Source organism: Bemisia tabaci, chromosome 8 (genome assembly GCF_918797505.1).
Source record: "Bemisia tabaci chromosome 8, PGI_BMITA_v3".
NCBI classification, from domain to species: domain Eukaryota; kingdom Metazoa; phylum Arthropoda; class Insecta; order Hemiptera; family Aleyrodidae; genus Bemisia; species Bemisia tabaci.
The window spans coordinates 21207577-21220617 of record NC_092800.1 but is presented as its reverse complement, the minus strand read 5'-3'; the positions used below and the strand labels follow the sequence as shown (position 1 = coordinate 21220617).

Here is a 13041-nt window from a genome sequence, read left to right as displayed (position 1 = left end):
ACGTCGACAGTGGTGTGAAATAGCTAACGTTAAGCGATTTATAGTCGTATCCATAACGTGGGCCCTTTCGAAAAGAACCTATATGAGGCCTTATATGTAACAATGACGGGTGTGAAAAATTACCTTTTCGAAACACGCTTAAAAAACTGATTTGTTCACACAAAAATTTAATACGTTTGGCTCTGGCATTATGTGCAGATCTCGAAGATCACATTTCAAGTATTTTCTCAAAATTTTCTCGATGTCAAAACAGTTTTTTTAATGTGTTTCGAAACGGTAATTTTTCACATCAGCTATTATTACAGATAAGCCCTCATATATGTTTAAAGGATGAATGGTCCACTGAATTATGTACGATTTTCAACTTGCGATTACATTTTCTGAAGGTAGATAACGGGTAGAACACGATGCGCACATTAAAAACGCGAAAATGAACTCAGAAATTGAGAAATCACAGTTTGAAAAGCGCAACTTCTTCGAAAATGTTAAACGCTCCGGTTTCACGTCGAACCGGTTGAAAAATATAAGAAAATTAGGTTGCTATGCTTCCTGACCGCTACGCAACAACCTTTGGAGGCCGCTTTGCGCTCTTTTCGATTCAACATCTCTTGTTTAGTTTAATTTTCTCCCAAATTTGAAATTCTCGCCCACGAAAAATGTCGGAAATTCCGAATTTTGCTAATTGCCCCTTATAATTAAACTTAAACTTATTTGCTGGAATTCTTATAGCCGTCTACAGAAGGCGACAGAAAATCATGTAGCTGGCTGCAGAATGCGGAGAAAATTATACGGCCGGGCTATACGAAGCGATAAAAAATTATGCAGCCGGGCTTTAGTTCCTATCGCCGAGCTTTACACTTTATCGCCTGGCTGTTGCTTTTTCGCCACCGATTATAAAAGGCTATAAGAAATTGTGTTGAAATTCGTGTGCTTTGGAAATCATTAAGTTTGATACGGAACCACCTTAATATTTACAAAACGCACATTATATTTTCCTTTAATACATATTTTTTTTCATCAATTCAAATGAGAATAATCCATACAGGATGTGCAAACATTTCAAAATCATGAGTTGAAAAACGCTGACTCCGCCAGATTAAATATTAGAGCCTAACACAAAGCGGAGCGGCGACGCACTGGCGCCTACAAACCTAACAGGGATACTTCACGCATTGCGCAACGCGTGAAGTATCCCTGTTAGGTTTGTAGGCGCCAATGCGTGTTTCGCGCTGGCTGCCCGCCTGCCATGGCGCTTGAAGCAACTATTTCACACCAGAGGTATTGCACAGTATCATACGAAATTGAGGGCGCTCCAACATATTAGGAATGGCAGGCATCCTTCAAAAGTACGGAGCTTTCCTCGCAAAATAAATCAAGATACTACGGCCCAAAAAGAGAGCGGTAGTCCAAAAACTCACTAAGTCCTAGCATCCGTAATTAGTAACGTTTAGCATACACTTCATCGCCTGGCTGTTGCTTAATCGCCATCGGCTATAAAAGGCTGTAAGAAATTGTGTAGCCGGCTATAGAAGCTATTGGAAATCTTACAGCCGGCTGTAGGTCTATGGTATTTTGGAACACAGATTCTACTGCCAATTTTTACCAGGGTACCCTAATAATAACCTGGGTCATATTTTCAAAATCTGAATAGAGCGGGCTCATCTGAGGTCTATTACCTGTCGATAGGCGCAAAAATCATGGAAATCGACTCGGTGCAACGCTGGAACGAACTGCGATAAAAAATGAAAATTTACATTGTTTGGATGGCGAAATTCGCAAATTTACAACGTCATACGTAAAAACCTGGGCCTAATTTCCCAAATCTACGTAAAGCGAGCTTGTTTAGAGACTATCACTTGTGACAGACGCAACAATTATGAGAATCGGCTCGGTAGAACGCTAGGACTAAGCGTAACCAGAAATGAAAATGTAAGAGGTTTGATAGCTTGTAGTAAAAATAAAAATAAACAAAATAAAATGAACGATGAACCCTTACTTACCTTACTATCTCATGTCTTGGATATTCCGGAAACTATGTAACAACTTAATATCTCGCACTTTTTCCCTCGGGATACAATGGAGATTATTTTCCATCGGAATCTTAAAGTGTATCTCGACCCCAAACACAACGATTACTCTTCTGAAAAATCTCCCTTGGGGCATTAAGCCCCTTCCTCCGAGGGCGGTCACAAATAGTCGTTCCTTTGACGAAAGAACATAACTCCGTTTCAGTATTGAAAAATTGACCGAAAAAAATACAATTTTTACAAGAATTGACAGTACGATTTTATCCGAAAACTGTGTAGATTTTTGTGTAAAATTAGAAGATTAATTAAAGAAATTTTCAACTTGAAACGCACAAGAGCTTCCAAGTCAAAATACAATTTGTCCGTGGATATTTTGCGACGTTGAAATAATGTTTCGTTCCTTTGTCCGGGCAACAACAAAATGAACCGGGTTTAGAAGAAAGGAACCAAGCCACATCAACCATTGCCAAATTTATCTGGTCAATTTATAACTTTCCACGACGAACGTTTCTGTGGATCTCTTTGAATATTTTAAAGAATTCGCCTCGCAATATGCAGAATATTCACTGAAATATGTAGGAAAATCCGCAAAACCGTTTTCATGAAAAAAATTGAATTGCCCAATTGAATTCGGCAGTAGCTGATGTGGCTTGGTCCCTTTCTGCTTAACGCGGTCCAAATGAGGAAACCAGAACAAAAATGAAAAGACTGAGACACGATTTAGCTCAAGATGAGGGGATTTAAGAAAGGACCGCGCACACTTCTGGTCAAGTGTAGAATAAGCTATAAGGAAAATCTGGTACTTATGGACGCATGACTTTACTCTGGCAACAGAACTCCCGCGGAATTTGTTCAGGAGCGATGAATTAGGGGAGGGGACGATTACGCTTTGGGGAACCTCTTCTATATGAGCTGGAACGCCGAGCGTGAAAATGGGGGGGGGGGGGGGTAGTTCGGTGCCCCCTCTGCTCCCCCCGCCTTTTCGCCCCCTCGATCCACCCTCAACCCCCATGATTATCCGGCCCGCTTATGATTTTCCCAGAGCGCAACGAAAGGGCGGGGCGGGGAATGATATAATTGCTTTTTTGATCGCATCAAGGCACTGGTGCTGTCTGCCATATTTCTCTGTAGACTTATCTGCCGTGTTAAGTAAGAACGCCGTATAAGCCAAGATGCGTTGCCAAATTTCTCTCGACAAATCACGAATTTCAGGAAAATTTTTGAATGTTTCTTCTCCGATTTTTCAGGGGGTTTCGGTCGTAATTTGATTTGAAAAGTCTGAAAATTTCAAGGAAAAATATTCATATCTTTCTTCAATAATACATATTTTCAAAGAGGAATTTGACAACATTCGAATGCTTATACGGTATTTTTACTTGGCACGGCAGTAAAGTCAAGCGAGCAATTCAACCGGGAGGTTTTATTAAAAAATAATCGAGTGGAATATTTGAAAGGGTCTGTTGGTAGGTGCATTACAATGCTTCTCGAGAATTGATTTTAATTTTGAGTGTTCCGTTTATTTTCCAATTTTCGATTATTTATTTACTTACAAGGGGAACTTCCCAAGCTGCCGCCTCCGATCGGGCTGAAAAAATTCATACGAACTCTTTGGATGAATTTATTTGACCCGTATTTTTTTGTTTTTTCCAACGCCCCCTAGAAACCCCCCAAAAAAATTCCGGAAAGTCTTGCTTTGAGCGCTCGAGTGTATATACGTAGTATAGCACCAAGTCCTTATCAATCGGCGGTGGCTCTGCGGTAGCGCGCTCGCCCGGTGTTACTGCGGTCCCGGGTTCGAGTCCCGGTGGCCGCGCCTACGTTTTACGACCGAATTTTATATTCTCACACATTTTCACATCGAATCCCATTTAATACAGTGGAACTTAAAATATCAATTAATTTACAACCATCATCAAACACAAATTGATCTACGATCAATAATTTCTTCAATTTGAAGTATAGATTTTTTTGGGGGGAGGGGGGGAGGGGGGTCACGCGCGCGATTATCTCGCCAATCACTAAAATAAAAAAAAAAGAAGAATATAAAATAATAAAAATGAATGTGAGATTATTAAATTCGGTCGTAAAAAGTAGGCGCGGCGAACGGGATTCGAACCCGGGACCGCAGTAACACCGGGCGAGCGCGCTACCGCAGAGCCACCGCCGATTGATAAGGTCTAGGTGCTATACTACATATATACACTCGAGCGCTCAAAGCAAGACTTTCCGGAATTTTTTTGGGGGGTTTCTAGGGGGCGTTGGAAAAAACAAAAAAATACGGGTCAAATAAATTCATCCAAAGAGTTCGTATGAATTTTTTCAGCCCGATCGGAGGCGGCAGCTTGGGAAGTTCCCCTTGTTAATTTTGACTCCAACAAACCCAATGATATTTTAAGGTAAAAAATTTAAGAGAGCACCCTTATGTTATTTAGTTGGATTTCAATCAGTTTTTTTCTTCTTATGTTCCAGGTATGCCTAAGAGCCAGAAATATATTTTAATAACCGGATACTAACTTCTCACATACAGTGGATATCGGATATAACGACATCGGTTATAACGACATATCGGGCATAACGACGTAAACTGGTCGGTCCCGGCTGAAATCCCATTCATTCAATGTATTTATGTATCGGTTATAACGACATCGCATATAACGACATATCGGTCATAGCGACGGAGTTTTTGCGTCCCAACAGATGTGGTCATCGGTTATAACGACCTGAGCGACAGCAACAGAGGCCGAACGAGGAGAGGATCTCGTTTCCAGACGCCCTAGAAGCCATCACAACTGTTCAAAAATTCCTAATTTTGAACCCAGAATGGAACGATTCCACTTTATCACACTTTACGCTCGGTCCATAGAGCGTTATAAAAAGGGTACGCGAACACAATTGTGAAGCAAAAAAAAATCACGGACTATTATTCAAATTAGAATTTTTATACTTATTCGGTATTGCGCATATGTAGTGCAAACATAATGTAGTGTATAGTGCATGTAATCTCAATATTATAAAATACCTTGTTTTTACAAATTCAAACAAAGTGTTTTAATTAAAATTAGTCCTAGAATAAAAAGATAAAAAAATAAATGAATTTAATAAATATTCAATTCAAATAAAATTAGATAAAGTAATAAACAAAGGTGTTATTGAAGAGATAATGAATCAGCAGCAAAATTCATCGGGCCCTGGAATCCCACCTACAGCCCAGCCTTGTTTTCAGCTCTTTAACATAGGATACGTGCGTAAAAATTCCACTATCGGTTATAACGACTATCGGCTATAACGACCGAATATGGCTGGGTCCCTTCAAGATCGTTATATCCGATATCCACTGTAATTGTAAGTGATCTATTTTGATGTTCGTACTTGCCAACATCATTTTCCGCATGCATAATTGCATAAGTAGAGACCCAGAATTTGATTTCTGAGTACATCGGCTTACCGAGCACTACTTCCAACCTTGTCATTGTTGCCAGATAATCTGTAAAATCAACTCTTTCTCCTGTTTAAATCCATGCAAAATATCCGCAATATACCCTACAATATAGCAACTTTGAATCCCTCTCACCCCCGTCATGGTTTTGTCGACTTCGGCAAACCATAATTCGCCGGAATACATATAGGAAACGAAACAAAAAGTCAGTGATACAAGTCTAGGAACACATTTTGTGAATCAAGAATTTTCATTCATTCAAAAAAGGTTTCCTCATTGCTTGTTAGTATCCCCTCCCCCTTCCCCCGATTCGTTCAAACTGAATATATATTTCGCAAGCAAATAGCCACATACGACAAATAGTCATTTGCCTAGGCAAATAACAGACATTGCTGTTCACTTAGGCAGATTTTGAAAACCTATATAGGTAGCTTAGTATTTGCCTCGGCAGCTACCTCCGTACCCAAGCATGTAAGAATCTAAGGGAAAACACAGGCAAAAAGCGAACCGGAAAGTTACACTGAAAAAAAATGGTATGTTGCTTTAGCACCTAGGATGTCAAAAATGTGTCTGGTGATCCTAAGATGCTACCTTCATTGCCCACGCAGTTGAATTTGCATTCATAAGATGTAAAGTTAACTGCGAGGGCAGTAAAGGCAGCATCTTGGGATCACCATACACATTTTTGACATCCTAGGTGCTAAAAAAGCATATTATTTTTTTCAGTGATAAAGTAGGGGCAGAGACTCCGAATACGTAATAATCTGGCAACCGTACTTACTGATTCCACTGATCGCAGTGAAGATGACAATGAACCTGATAACGTATTACTACGTGAGTACCTACCTAAAAATGATAAGGTGTGTCCTCTGCAAGTAGGATCGGCGAGTGTGATTTTCAACCTGTTGTTTAGTTAGCCGGTAGCAGCCGTCTATTACCATTGTTTTCATTTGTGTTCGTGTTGTGTTTTGTTTTGTTTCTAACTTTACGGTTGTGTTGGGACTTTTTTTAGTTAAACATTTTTCTCAGTTTCGTGTCAGCAACAGGCAAGTGGCAACTCAGTGCGTACATCAACTTTGCAAGTTACATGCTGAGGTCTTCAGGTACAAGCAATAATAATTTTAATATAAATGTAAGCAGTTAAGTTTTAGACTTACGACTGACGTATTGACCTAACCAACCTGAATGGCAATTACAATTGCAAATTCAGTTGTAATGCCTCAAGGGCCCTAAAATCTGTGGATTTGCACCCTTTCACTCCTCGTTACATATTTCCGTTACCACGTACCGATCTTGCGATTCTTTGTTTACACGCCATCGCAGCACAATGGATCAAGTCAATAGGGGAGGCCGGACGAAAGTTGGAAACTTTAAAAACTCATAACCTCCTTCATACAAAGGTTTCAAAAGTGATTCCATTGGTTTTTTCGCAAAATTTTCTCTTAGAGACACCCCTTCATGTTTAAAATTTGATGAATTAAACTTCAAAATTTGCAATTTTAATTAAAAAATGTCATGTCCGAGTTTTCTGATTGACTCGAGCCACTGTGCGCAAGTCAGTAGCTAGAATATGGGAAGTAGCCTCCACCCAGCTGCCAGACTGTGCAGAAAAATCCGAATTATTTCGCGATGGTGGGTATGTGATATGTGTGTTATAGTATACAATCTGGCAACAATGTTTCATGTTGTGACGTCACCAATGTTGTAAAATTGTGCAGAAAAATCGGAATTATTTCAGGGTGTTGGGGGTGTTTTATTGTATGACATGTCAACCATGTTTTTCAGTTGTGACGTAACAGGGTTGAAAGTTGAGCGGGAAAATTTGAATTAATGAGGGGCAAGTTGCTACACTAACCAAGAAAAAATATTTTCTTTCGAATCATGTTAGCCCGCACCCAGATGTCAGATTGAACGAGAAAAAATGATTTTCTTTCGAATCATGTTGAGCAGCAGCGTGTCATGCTGTGAGATATATCGATTGATCTGCCATTTATACCTATGGAGGAGGATCGATCACCTTTATAATCGATTCTTTACCACAGCTTCTAATGGGGAAATATCGATAATCGATCACTCGCACCTCGTCTCTGGTGTTAGCCAGCCGCTACATTGAACAGAAAATATGATTTTCTTTCGAGTCACGTTAGCCCCTACCCAGCTGCCACATGATTTTCGGTCGAATCATGTTATGAAATGTCTCAATGTCATCTCGAATCTGACAACGTTGCTTGAACTAGCCAATCAGAACCCACTTTCAAACTAATTAAAACAGTGTTGCTTCGAGTGGAAATGACATTTTCCCTGAAAGGTCCCATCTTCGTAGAGTTTTCCATGCGGCATAGCTTCTTTAGCATAACGTTACGTCACCCGTTCTCTTCACGATCATGTTCGGGAGGGGAGGGGTCTCGTTGCAGATTGCCTACCCGTTCAAGCATTGACTTTAGATAATACGGAAGATCAATGACATTACTCTTAGCATGAATTGAGGAAATTCATCCTCAAAGAACTTATCTGCACAGGGTTTTTCATGCAACATAGGTCCCTTACCACACGAGAGGACTCAGCTTTACCCGGCTACTCGTTGCCTATCCATTTTGTGTGACGTCACTCGAAGCATCCATTACGTAACGTCACCCCACCCAGCTGTCATATTGACCGAGAAATTATGATTTTCCTCTCGAATCATGACGTGAAATGTCACATTGTCATCTCGAATCCGACAACGTTGTGGGAGCTAATTGGACTTACGGAGCAATGAGCGACATCAAAACTATCCATCCGTTGGTCACCGGGAAAATTTGAATCTTCAGCGGGAAATTGCAACTCGACGGACAGGTTCAATTTTGTCGATGCAAAAGTTGAATAGTCTTAAAAAGGAAAGGTCATTGCTCCTCGACCTTGAGAGTAATCAAGTATCGCGGATCATGACTCCGTAATCGTGGTAAGATGGCAGCGACGACGCGCATATCTGATCAATTATTTTACAATTTTTTCCCCCTTCCTCAAGCATCACTTTTTCGCATACTTAAGTGGGGAGGAGGGAGCGAATTTGTCACTCTAGGAGGCAATGACATTTCACATTTATATAACACACACTTTAACTTACTAATTAGAAAGAGCTTATGATTAATTTTTTATTTACAACCATTTATTTTTATTTATAAATAAATTCCCCCTTATATTTTATATTAATTATATAAATAAAGTTACTTTAAATAATTTAAAATTATATATTTATTCTTACATTTAATAATATTACCCATTACACCCACTTTTAAAATTATAAACGTATTATTATAATAAAATAACGCCCTTTATAATACAAAGTTTTATTATTTTTATAAAACTTTAAATTATTTATTTCCTTTAAATTAATAAATTAATAATAAAAATATTAAAAAAAATAAATTAAAAAAAAATAAAAAATTAAAAAATATAATAAATTATAAATAATATAATTAAAAAATTATCTTTTTAATTAAATATTAATAAAATATAGATTAATATATAAAAAAAATAAAAATAATTTAAAAAAAAAAAATTAATAATAAAATAAAGAATAATAAATAAAAAAAAAAATAAAAAAAATAAAAAAAAAAAACTAATTAATTTTAAAAAAAATCTTTTATTAAACTTAAAATATTGACTTTTTATTGCTTAAAACTGTGAAACAGACTCTAGCAGCTTCATCCCACACGAAGTTGTTAACTTTTTATCGAAACCAAAAACCTCCTTCATGCTGTATAACCATCAAGGAGCATCAAACCTCGTCGCACATGGGTGCGTTGCCTCTAGCTCACTGTGTACCTTCTCATTGAAGAAACTAACTCTGGCTCCATGTCCGTAGCAAATGAATTAATCTTACTACAGAGCGTTGCTTTACTTGAACGGCGGGAAGATTTGAATTATTAACGGGATATTATAGGTGGGTGGACAAGTTCAATCTTCTCGAAAAAGATGAACTCAATGCAAAAGCAACCTTAAGACTCAAATCATGTATGAAATATGCTATTTTGTTGCGGGTTGACGATCAGTCCGAGGAACCATTTTTAATTAATATGCTGGGCCAATGACGTGTCTCGTAGTATGCGACATCGCTCTAAACAGTTATTACATAACGTTACCCACCGTATAAGGGAAGGCTGGGCTTGCCTACGGTTGACCAATGACGTTACTTTTAAGCATGAATTGAAGCAATTTTTCCTAAAAGACTTCTCTCCTCAGGTTTTTCATGTATCATAGCTCCTTTATCGTGACGTCACCCCTCTATTAGCAATCATACACGGAGGATTAATGTTTTCTCATATAATCGTTGCGGTTGCCTATTCATTAGGGGGGAAACGTTTAGTTGATACAATTGACCAATCACCTGCCTCGTTTTCTGTGACGTTACTCAAAGCATCCATTACGTGACGTCACCCATTCTGCCCCATCGAGCTGACACATCAATCAAGAAATAATGGTTTTTTTCGCTCGAATCATGTTATGAAGTGATGCATTATCATCTCGAATTTGACAACGTTGTTAGAACTCGCCATCATTGCTGGAATCAGCTAATCAAAACATAGCTTATGCTGCTCACTTCCAACTATATGACGTCACCCCCTCTACATTTATAAAATCTATTATCAATAATGCGATTTGGCAATAGAATCAATCGTATTCGAATGGTGAAAATTTTATCATTAGCTAAAATGCAATGAAATCTTAGTCAATCATGGAGTTTGCAATCTCTAAATCGGCTGATGCATTAATTTCTGTCCTCCCATTTGAGTCGATAATTATAGTTATGATTACAGTTTCGCATTATCAATACTCAATTATGCATGAGAAAAAACGGCTCAGCTGTAGAGGAAAAAGTGACAATCTCAACTGATAGTTAAAAAAAATTTGATTTTTCTTTCCTCCCCAGAAAATGGAGAAATAAAGTATTTAATTCATGCAATTTTTTCTGAAAAACATGTCCTCAGCATTGACTGGGGGAATATTAAGGGATGAGAGATGAAACAAATAAGTCAGGTTTAACAGTTGTGATGACTACAACCGGAGTCAGAACATTTTATTCACATAACTACGAAGGCTAAATTCTTAAAACTGATATCTTATTTTATGATACATGTAATGTCTAAATAGCAACTTTGGTGATATCTTGGCTATGCAATATGCTGATTGAAAATACATACGTGATATTTGATATAAAAATAAAAAAGAGGGAAACTAGAGCACAAAATTAAGACTAGCACGGGAAAATTTGTGTGTGGAAAACTAAGGGATTGCATGCTTTTCTTGAGAAATTACATACTTTAATATATTTGCTGGAATTTCGACCATGAAAAAAAGAGACCACTGGATGGTAAACTCATTTAAATGAGGGGAAAATTTGAGTTGTATTGTGGGCACAAGCAATCAATCGCATACCTTCTATATTACTCGAATGTTTTAGTCAGCGCTCAACAATTAAAATACGTTAAATCATACTCATTGAACTTGAGACCATTAAATTAAAACGAGAGGCTTATCTTTTTCTTATCACAATACTTACTGTTCCATACATAATCCTCTCATTAAAAGAAAAAAAAACCAGTAGCAATAAGAAAAGTCCTGACTTGCTCCTTAAGGGATCCAGGTGTGCAGTGAAAGTTGGATGCGAATTTAGAGTTGATAAAAATTTAGATGTTTACAACGGGAGCATAAGAAACATGTATTCTGTAAGTAATGTAGGTATGCATAGCGATTTTAAGAGTTATCTCGAGCCAAACTTCATGTGAAATTTCATCTTTGATGAGATTCCGACAATAAAGAGCGTGGTATCAAAGACCCGGCTGGTTGAAACTTTGAATTTGTACGGGAAAAATTTAAAAAATACACAATATAAAATAACTAAGTGCTGGGACCTGGGTTTTCATTTGCACAAAAATCCCGGAAACGTTTTTCCTCCCTATTATCGCGACCATCATCATTTCTCCCCCTCTTGTTTCCCTGTTTCTCGGAGATCTGTACCATTGAGGTCTCGGTGTTACCTACGTCATCAACAACACGCAGACGTTCGCTCAGTCTATATCGATGCGAATTTCGACCGAACCTACCGAGATAATTTAGAAAATACGCCCCACTATTGATTTCGCAAATATTCTCACGACTCAAAGCACGTGCAAAGTCTTTCGGCAGATGTATTTTAAACTGCTCCCCTTGGATTCTAATGAGAGCAGCGATATATCTCCCATACTTACCTTTAGCTTCCTCTAGAGAATCCAGATGATACTTAATGTCCTTCTGCAACCATGATGCGTGGAGAAATTCGCGCGGTTTCGGAATTTTTCGTAAAGCATCGAGCTCTCTGCTCTGTATCACCGGGTTCTCATCGGCGCAACAGCAGTAACGTATACCATGTTCTGAACTGCTCTCCTTTTTCACACTTAGCGAGTCTTTCATCAATATATTGGTGCCTGATTGTTCAAGGCCGTCATTGCCACTCTCTTCCTCATCTCTCCAGACAATGGGCTGTTTAATGTCTACGTGACCCCATGGCAATGTATCGATACCATTTTCGAGAATGTATCGTTTCCGATCGATATTCCTGAGTCCTATTTTTCGCGTTTGATAAGAGTACAGCTGCATTTTCCGACTCTGAATTCGTCGTTGGGTAACAAAATGATCGGTTTTACCGAATAAGACGTTTTTGTATAAATCAAAATTAATATCTCTTTGCATTGTGCGACCGTCGATTCCTTTCGCTCTGCATAGAAGTTTGACTTGTCCCACCTCGGACTCGCTACCGGCGGCATCAGGTAAGGGTAAGAAACGGCATGCGTACATTTTCGAGCTAAGACCTACAAATTCCCCTATGGTCGCATTGGATGTCTCATCCTTGAACATACCCATACGCTTACAATTTACCGGTGACCAACACGGGTGATCCCGAGGCAAAGTGCTAAAATCTAACCACTCATCAGCGAATTCACGCAAATCAAACACCCAATCATGAGTAATTAATTTCAGAATCAGACCATCAGTATCTTCGTACGCCTTTAAGCATCTTTCTGGTCCGAATTTTCTCATCAAAACATCGTGATAAAAGGCGTACATATGAACCTTGGCCAATTCGAGAACCGCAAAACCTGCTAGAATCGGACGATCGAATTCAATCTCTGTTTTGCGCAGATGAATTGCTACGAGTTGATCTTTGAAGACGGTTCTGTCTTCGAAATCTAGACGGGCAACATACTTCAATATCTGGTCAGTATCGGTGGCCAATTTGATGTTTTTTCGCTTTAGAGGTGATTCAAGGAGCTTGCCGAAACAAGCGTTGCTACTCAGTTTCAGGAGCGACTGGTGAAACTTGGACTTCGCTTGTTGACGAAGCGCTATATTCTTCTCGATAAATTCCTTCAGGAAAGGTCTCTGTCGGAAAGAGAATGCGCTATTAATTTTAACCAGCTCGATACCGTGTCGAAGAGCCTGTTTCAGTGCCACGTAATGGATGACATAGTTTTTACGGTCCTTGAAACAGCCCATGAGACGCGGTTGATTTTCACCGTCGACGGGAGGTATCTCGGAGCGACAGAGGAAGGGCATGTC

The 13041-nt window shown here is 38.8% G+C and overlaps 1 protein-coding gene across 4 annotated transcripts in view; it reads left to right on the top strand.

The window, feature by feature from the left end:
• LOC109032594 (octopamine receptor beta-2R) overlaps window positions 1–13041 on the top strand; it is a 291710-nt gene that overhangs the window by 99957 nt on the left and 178712 nt on the right. For 2 of the 4 annotated variants that reach the window (XM_072303841.1, XM_019044809.2), the window contains exon 1: window positions 6364–6566. The exons of the other annotated variants lie outside the window; for them this stretch is intronic. The gene's annotated coding sequence lies outside the window, so the exon portion shown is untranslated. Of the gene's footprint in view, window positions 1–6363; window positions 6567–13041 lie in introns of those variants that run through there. 4 annotated transcript variants of the gene reach the window in all.